This window comes from Hydra viridissima, unplaced genomic scaffold (assembly GCF_058129835.1).
Source record: "Hydra viridissima isolate aposymbiotic clone 2 unplaced genomic scaffold, HvirCarnegie_v1 scaffold_10, whole genome shotgun sequence".
NCBI lineage: Eukaryota > Metazoa > Cnidaria > Hydrozoa > Anthoathecata > Hydridae > Hydra > Hydra viridissima.
Window position 1 is genome coordinate 3,696,503 of NW_028324309.1, and position 9,103 is coordinate 3,705,605.

The 9,103-nt window shown below is 29.8% G+C and overlaps 1 non-coding gene and 1 pseudogene across 1 annotated transcript; one reads left to right on the plus strand and one right to left on the minus strand.

The window, feature by feature from the left end:
- On the minus strand, positions 1-73 carry Trnak-uuu (transfer RNA lysine (anticodon UUU)). Its single transcript has one exon. It is a non-coding gene; the product is annotated as a tRNA-Lys (tRNA).
- A 6,644-nt stretch (positions 74-6,717) lies between these two features.
- LOC149882674 (uncharacterized) lies at positions 6,718-8,550 on the plus strand (annotated as a pseudogene).
- Positions 8,551-9,103: the final 553 nt, after the last annotated feature.

A 9,103-nucleotide genomic window follows, 5' to 3' on the forward strand; every position in this document is an offset into this window, starting at 1 on the left:
CGCCCGATGAGGGACTCGAACCCGCGACCCTCAGATTAAAAGTCTGATGCTCTACCGACTGAGCTAACCGGGCGATGATTACTTAGGAGATTTTTAAATATTTCTATTTTACGTAAGTTCAAATATAAATATTTTGGGCAAGTAATTGTTTTCAAGCAGGGCTGTGGAGTCGGAGTCGGAAAAATTGTACCGACTCCGGCTCCGGTTTAAAAAAAATCTTTCAAAGTTTCATAACTTTCATAAAGATTTTATAGATGTTACAAAACTACAAGTCCCAGGATGCTCTGAAAGCTGTAGGATATCCAGACACAATGGGAATTGTAGTTTGCAACAACTGGAGGACAAGGAGTTTGACATGTTATTTTTAGGCCTTTAAAACAGTGATAAGCAATAGGGTATTTCGCTGCTTATCACTGAGAATCATATATCACCTCCTTTGCGCTCTCCTCTACCTTCCCTTAAACTATATAACTTCATGATCCCCTAACTCCCCGTCAGGTTAGAATTATTTTGTTCTATCTCCAATTTTAAACGTTGGGAGAAAATGAATTGTTAATTTTACTAAGTAATGATTACTTTTAAAATAATTTTTTTTTTTGAAATTTTTTTCTAAGTAGGGGAAAGGTGCCTATGATGGCATAGCGCCTATGATGGCATACTGGTCATATTTCCATAAATATTGGTTTTGGTGTATAAGTGATTAGACCAACACGTGTATATTAGTAATTCATTACTTCTGGTGAAAACTCGTCCTTCTGTCGTAAATAATGCTTTTGTAATCAACAAACATAAATTTTCGCTTGTGGTGTTGTAGTTTTAATGCTCTCATATATTTAGGATTACGATTTTATTATACATCATACAGAAGTGAAATTTTCATGCATTTCATCTGCAGGCTTTGTACATTTATTAGAATACTTCTTTTAATGCTATGTTTAGAATAAGGTAGACATAGCTTGTTTTAATAAATATGGTGACTCTATCCTATGATGGCATACCGAGGAGTTACCATCATAGGAAAGTCTGCAAAATGAGTTGAAAAAAATCCCTGAAATAAATTTTGCGCATAAAAGGTGATCAGGCTAAGAACAAAAATGAAATACAAAAGTTTGAGAAACCAACACATTTGGAAATGAGATCTCCCCTATCAGAAGCTTCCATATGAATTGGATCTTCTGTTTCAACGAAAGGATAAGATCTAGTATACAAAAGTTGTGTCCGGTGCCTTTAGCACCCTCTAAAATTGAATTGAAAACGTGGAAAAACTGGACCTCTGAATACCACACCGGATATCCAAGAATTAAAAGATAAGGCAAAAGAAAAAGATAACAAAGAAAAAGGAAAAATTTGTTAGAAAAACAAAAAGAAAGACAACTGTTGAAGAAAAGTTCTGCAGTGAGGAGATTAAAAGAAGTAATAATAAAATAAATTTCGAACCTGATACAGCATTTTTGTATTGTTATGAACTTTATTCTCTGTCTTGCTCTAAAGAACCATGGATTTGTTGTCAAAAATGCGGACCTTAGTGTCATTGTTTATCTGCAAGCATAAAGAGAAGTAGACAAAAATTTATATGTGAACTATGCTTATAGACCAAATATTTATTTTTAATTTTGATTTTTTGATAAGTTGTGTTTCCATTAACAAAAACAAAAAAAATTCTTGTTAGTCTAATTTCTTTAAAGTGTGCCATCATAGGAGCATCATAGGGAATACACCCATGTCAAAAATTATTTTTTAAGTTTTCAGGTAATGACTCAGAGAAACGTTAAAGTTAAGTATGCCATCATAGGCACCTTTCCCCTAGTTTCTTTAAATATAAATTATTTAAAGAATAAGTTATTATTTCTTAAAAAAGTAATAGTAAAATTTTAAATAATTTTTACTTATAGAAAAATATCAAAAACTTTCTTTCAACGTTTTAAATGGGAGATAGAACAAAATAATTCTAACCTGACGTCCCGACTTAAATTGTCTGGCACTGTGCTACATATTCTTAGTAGAAAGCTAGGCGTGCCACCACCAAGCACCAAAGAGTTGCTCCACAAACAGAAAGACTGTAAGTATTCAATTAACTTTGTTTCTCTAGAGAGAGAGAATATAAGAAAATTAGTGATTGAAGAAGCTGTTAAACAAAAAGAAGAACTTAATGAATGTCTCAAGGGACGCTTTGTGTTTCTTAACAGAGTGAACTATTTTGCAATCAATGTTTAATTCTTTTTTGAAAAAAATGAAGCAGTTACCAAGACACCAGTTACAATCACACCAGCGAATTTCTACAGGTCTTAGTAGAAAAGATTCTTAAAAAATATGAACTTAAAGAAGAACAAGTTCTTTCTGTCCAACTGACAATATTTCAAACATGATTTTGACAAATTCATAATGTTATTAGCGACTGCATAAGAGTTTATTGCATAACAAGAGTTCAGAAAAGTTGTTTGTTCAGAAATTGTTTTCTTATAAATATTGTTTAAAGCACTAAGTGGTTGGATTATTTGTATCATAGTGATGAAATAGCCAATGTTAACATTTTACTACAGTTATTTGTTGTTACAAACAAATAACTGTAGTAAAACAAACAACTATTTGTTGTTACAAATTGGTTACTTATAAAGGAGTCGGAGTCGGAGTCGGAGTCGGGAGTCGGAGTCGGAGTCGGTCCATGATTAAATCAAGGAGTCGGAGTCGGAGTCGGAACGGCAGCTTACCGACTCCACAGCTCTGTTTTCAAGACAGATCAAGAAGAAATTTTTGTTAAAACATTTAAGTCTTTCAGTATTTTATTTGAAATATAAAGATTGAATACGTAGCTGGGAATGCATGCTTTGTTGGAGTTATAACATTAAATTAGGGTCATATTATTTTTATATTTGAATATGTCCTATAAAGTTCTAATTTTCAAGTTTTAAGGAAGGGGGTCGTCTCACTAACATCAGTGATTGCTTTAGAAAAAAGTAATAATTTTAAACTTATACAAACAATTTTACTTTAAACTTATCCCTATGTAAACATTGTTTAGTTAGAAAAAACAAAAATTAAAAAATTAAAATTAGCTGGTATGGATATTTAAAAACAGTTATTAAAAATCAGGAAAAACAGTTTTTAAAACAAACCAGCTAAAATGTTAGCTGGTTTGAATATTTGACAACCGTTTTGAAAATTGCAATTTCTGTTTGAAGATTTTGAAGATCTTGATTTGAAGAAAATTAAATACAAGCGAATTTATATTTTACACTCAATTAGGAGAATGATCGATTTTGAATAACTTTTAATCAACGACAAATAGAAACAGAATTTTTATTATAAACTTAAATAGATCAACGAATTATTTCTTAAGATTTTATTCAATATTTTTGATGTTTTCTGAAAAAACATTCGTGAAAGTTCCTGAAGTTTGCAAAATGCTGGATACTGCTAATTAAACAATAGAGATAAAAGTCTAAAATATATCAAAAGTTGATTATAATCAGCACATTATTACAGAAAGTAAAAAGTTAAAATTCCATCGGAAAACATCGACAACGGAATGATGAAGCAATCGTTCATTGTCAAGTTCTATTCAAAATTTTTACTTTTTTGATATACTTTCAATAAAGTTGTGAATAGACTAAGTATACATCCTAGAGATTCTGCTGCTTCTAACCACATATATTAAGTTACCTCCTTTTTTATTATTTAAGTATCCCATAAATTAACAAAATTTTACATACCAATATAAGTAAGCTAATTATAATAGAAATCACGGTGTTACCATATAAACCTTTCGGAATGTTTTCAATAATTGAGCACTGTACAGTTGCATTCATTTTTCCTTAAAGCTATGCCCTTAGTTAGGATTCTATTGCTGGCAAAATTTTCATCATTAGATCAGCAATAATGCGCCTGCTGAGAAAATATTTTTATGCTCTTCCTATATATATATATATATATATATATATATATATATATATATATATATATATATATATATATATATATATATATATGTATATGTATGTATGTATGTATGTATGTATGTATGTATGTATGTATGTATGTATGTATGTATGTATGTATATATGTATGTATGTATGTATGTATGTATGTATGTATGTATGTATGTATGTATGTATGTATGTATGTATGTATGTATGTATGTATGTATGTATGTATGTATGTATGTATGTATGTATGTATGTATGTATGTATGTATGTATGTATGTATATTATATTATAGAAATAGACTCTTTTGTTAACTATAAAAAAAAAGTCTTTTTGTTGTTGTTTGTTTGTTTTTCTTGCTTTTAATGGGAATCTTTTATTTTCTGTTTATCGTTCAAAATAAAAATTGAGGGTATTAAGTTACAGCCCTAAAACCCTTGTTAACGAAACTAAGACTTGTAATAGTTTAGAAAATATTGAAATTGTTGTTGCTGTAACAATCAGAAGTCTAAAAACAAATAAATTTTAAACATACTTTCTACATAATAATCTTAAAATACTTTGCAAAAATATTTTCATGTATCTTTTACACTGATACGTTAAAATATCGAAGTTTATGATTTTACGCCTGTTAAGTTTTCATGAGTAGAAACAATTTAAGCTGATGCAATTTAGGTACATTACATTCTTTCAGATAAAGAAACCAAAATGTTAAGCAATTGTTTCCTTTTAAAATGTATCGATATTTTCTGCCTCAACATTGTAACCAGGGTTTTAAAAACTTTGTTTTATATCAGAAAGTTAGAAAAGTCGAAAGTTTTGTATTTGTTCTTTATAACATTTGTGCAAATAAGCTTTATGCAAACGCTAAATTCTTTTCTTAGCTTTAAAAGTTTTCCTTTGATTATTAGCCCTTTTTATTCTTTTGATTTATTTACATCCTAGTGTTCATGCATCGTCCGCGCGGCGTCCGTAGAACGTCCATAAGACGTCCAGACGCCCTTGGGACGTTCGCGGGACGCCGTGTGGACGTTGCATGCCCACTGGGATATTTATTTACTTTATTTTAAGTTATTTTATTTCGTAAAAAGGATTGTTATAATCGTCTCTTATCGTTAATGTTTTCAGCTTTTAATGAAAATCTTTTACTGACTTGTAGAATTCTTTTAAAAAGTGAATAATATTTTGTTAAATCATAAAGTTATTTTACAACTTCTGTGTAACTTTTAACATGTAATATTAACGAATATCATTGCATGATTATATGCAAATTAAACCTCATACCTTTGAGTTATTAAACAAAAAAAAAACATTCTGCAAATATTTGCGAACTATGACTATATTTATATTTAATTATACTACTAATTGTATTTAATAAATTTTATAGAGTGGCTCCTTCGATATCCCGAATAGCTCTTTTTGATATATGGGTGTGATCCCTGAAAATTTTGAAGTTTGATGCATAGATGGGATATATTCTTGAAGAAATAGGAGATGTTGGAAAATCTGAAGCTGTTTTAAAGTGAATAAAAAATAAAATTAGAATTTTTTATCAAACGCTTGAGATGAAGTGGACAAAAATAGACATCGGCAGCGCTTACTGGACACCTAATCTTCTTGTATAAATAAAAATATTATATTTATTGATCCTATATTGCAAAATGTACCACGTACTTCTCAGCAGAATGGCATTACAATCGGACCTGGCCTGCCAATAAAACTTTTTTGGGCTTGTGGTCTTAAAGTTCAAACGTAATAATTGCATCATCTCCTGGAGTCAAGTAGCCAAGAGCTAAGTATGACCACGAAAATGAAACAAGAAAAAAGAGATCCAGCTTCAATTGATAAAGAACTTTTAGTTGCATCTCCGAATCAACGAACAACTTTAAAAAAGACACTGGAGTCATTGCAAAAGCAACCAGCATTATCGGCGGAATAAGTGCTCGTTCTAATAGTGGATGCTAATCTCTCCAATCAACAGTACCAACGAGTTCGTGAGCAAGCTGGAAGTTTAAATTCCAATCTTTATCCTTCTTACCACAAAGTTACAGAAGACAAAGGAAATGAAATAAACAAAGAATATCTTTTCTTTGGTTTATCACCTGTTTATGACTGAAATAGAACTTTTGAAAGTGTTCTTCACATTTAATACCGCTTAGAAATTAAAACATGGTAAGCAAGTGGAAATGAAAACGAAAAAAAGGTGGCACGAAAAAAAAATCCGGGAAAGGTTTAGACATGAATTGGGTTTTTTAATTGATGCACCCAAACAGCAAACTGGTAAAACAAATGATGGAAAATGTGAACGTAAATCTTTTAGAAATGCTGCGAAGTTGACTGAGATAATAGAAGTGCGCTTAGAATCAATAAAGCGCTTCGGAATTATTGTAGAATGCATAAACTCGGATCGTAGAATCAGTTTGAATAAATTCGAAACATACGCAAGAGAGACCCGGGATCTATACATTGAACAATATAAATGATATTAAATGCCTGTTACCCTTCATAAAGTTTTATTTCTTGCCTGAGCCATTATTGAAACGTCCATTTTTCCAATCAGGCAATACTCTGAAGAAGCCATAGAGGCTGGAAAAAAAAAAACAGGCAGTTTAGAGAACATTTTACGAGGAAAAAATCACGAATTTTTACACAAATACGGATTTATTAAACAGACTACTAGCCACTTCATATTTATTACTCGATATTTATTACTTTTCGCGCACGCTTTCAACGAGATAAGACGTGTTTTATTATTGCTGCTTAATTAAGTTTTTTATATTTTGAAATAATTCGAAAATGGCAAAATCTTTAATAACTGTAAAAGAACTTTTGGAATGTCATGAAAGTACTCTACTAAAAATCTTTGAAGATAGATTTGATAAATTAGAAAAAAAATTCTACAACGAAATTGAAAAATTAAAAAACGAAAATGCTTTACTGAAGAGAGAAATCGCTGAAGTTACTAAAGCAATGAATTTTCAGCAAATTACGAACAAGTTGAAGCAATGAATTTTCAGCAAATTACGAACAAGTTGTTAAGGAATCAAATGACTTAAAAGTAAAACTCAATAGTTGTAACAAAGACAACGAGAATCTAATGTGCACCAAATTTATTCAAGATAAATTAGCAGAATTAGAAGATAGGAGTAGGCGCAACAATCTTCGTTTTGATGGCCTTGACGAAAGAGAAGAAGAAACGTGGAAAGATAGCGAGTGGAATTAAAAACAACATTGCAATTGAAAGAGCACACAGAACTGGAAAGAAAAACGAACCTGGAAAAAGAAGAAGAACTATCGTGGTGAAGTTTCTTAACTATAAAGACAGAGAAATCGTTTTAAATGAATATAAAAAAAGAAAACTATGGAACGAAAAAATATATCTAAACGAAGACTATAGCAATTACACAATCGAAAAAAGACGAATTCTATTTACGAAAGCAAAAGAACTTCGAGCTGAGGGTAAGTTTGCTAAAGTTATATATACCAAACTTGTAACGCGCGCCTCAGAAGTATAAGAAATTCTTTTAAATCTTAGTACACAAAAAATGCTAACAACAAAAATATAAAATGAATGACTATGAATCACTTATTTTCAACTTTAGAAACAAACACATTGGATCTGATGAAAACACAGATCCAGATAGTAATTATTTTAATGACTTAAAAATAGATTGTTTTTATCATTATGCTAGTGAGTTAAAAGAATTTCTTTCTAAAAATGGCGATGAAAACAAAAAAATCAGAATTGTCCACATAAATATAAGAAGTATAAACAAAAATTTTGAAAATCTTCGGCATTTTATAGAAGAAACTAAAAACTATTTTGATATTATTTGTTTAACGGAAACTTGGTGTTCACAAAATGAGCTTAATAACTCTAATTTCCTGGTTTTGAAGCAATTTTATTAGAAAGAAAATTGAATAAACGCGGTGGAGGAATTCTGATTTACGTAAAACTAAACATTGCACATAACATTAGGAATGATTTGTGCGTTTCTGATGACGATAAAGAAATCGTTACAATTGAAATTTTAAACAATAAAAGCGAAAAGTTAAAAAGCAAAAGCATTCTTCTAAGTTGTTGTTATAGGCCACCTGATGGTGCGTCAGAAAACTTAAGCTTTTACTTAAAGCAAAATATTTTTCATAAAGGTAACAAAGAAAAGAAAAAAAACTTTGTAATTGGCGATTTATATATGGATTGCTTACGCTATTGCGAAAACAGAAAAATTAAAAGATTTTATGATGAAATATTTGTATCAGGAGCAATACCGCTTATCAACCAGCCTACTCGAATAACAAAAAACTCAGCCACCCTAATAGACAATATTTTAACAACAGATGTATATGATATGATAACAACAGATGTATATGTATATGACATGATATATGATATGATATATGATATCATATCAGATATGATATATGATAACAACAGATGTATATGTATATGACAATGACATGCAAAAAGGCATTATAAAATCAGATATATCAAACCATTTTCCCATTTTTCTAACAATCAACGCCATTTCAACTCCTAACTCTAATAAAAGTCAAACTATAAGAAAACGTATTTTCAGCAAAAAAAATTTAGAAACGTTTAAATATCAATTATCATTGTTAAACTGAAAGGATATAAATTTTAATGAAGACATAAATATAATCATGGCCAACTTTATACACGGCCGGTGTAGTATGAGATTTTTACTCCCACTTTTTTTTTACTCCCCAGTAAAAATCTGATATGAAATTTTTACCGCGGAGTAAAAAACGCGTATGAGATTTTTACTCTCTTTATGAGATTTTTACTCCCTTTAGATGTTTTTACCGTTATGTTTATATAGCGCTATTAAAAGTTAAACTTTTAATAATAATTTTATTGTTAACTAAAACTTTAAGTTACATATAGTAGCAAACAACTTTTTAAAAATAATTTATTTCCTACATTTCAATATAAGGAATTAAAATCATAATGGAAGTAAAAATTGTTTTACTATTTTAATTAAAACGGATTAAGTACTCACGTATCTGTAAAACTTATATTCTATTCCCGATAGTGATAAATTTGTTTTAAACTTTAAATTTAAACTTAATATTAAATGAGTTTTTTCCCCTTGACAGCCTTGAAAAAACGATATTTAAATTGTTATGGAAAATAGTGCGATAAAACCCATATCTTACC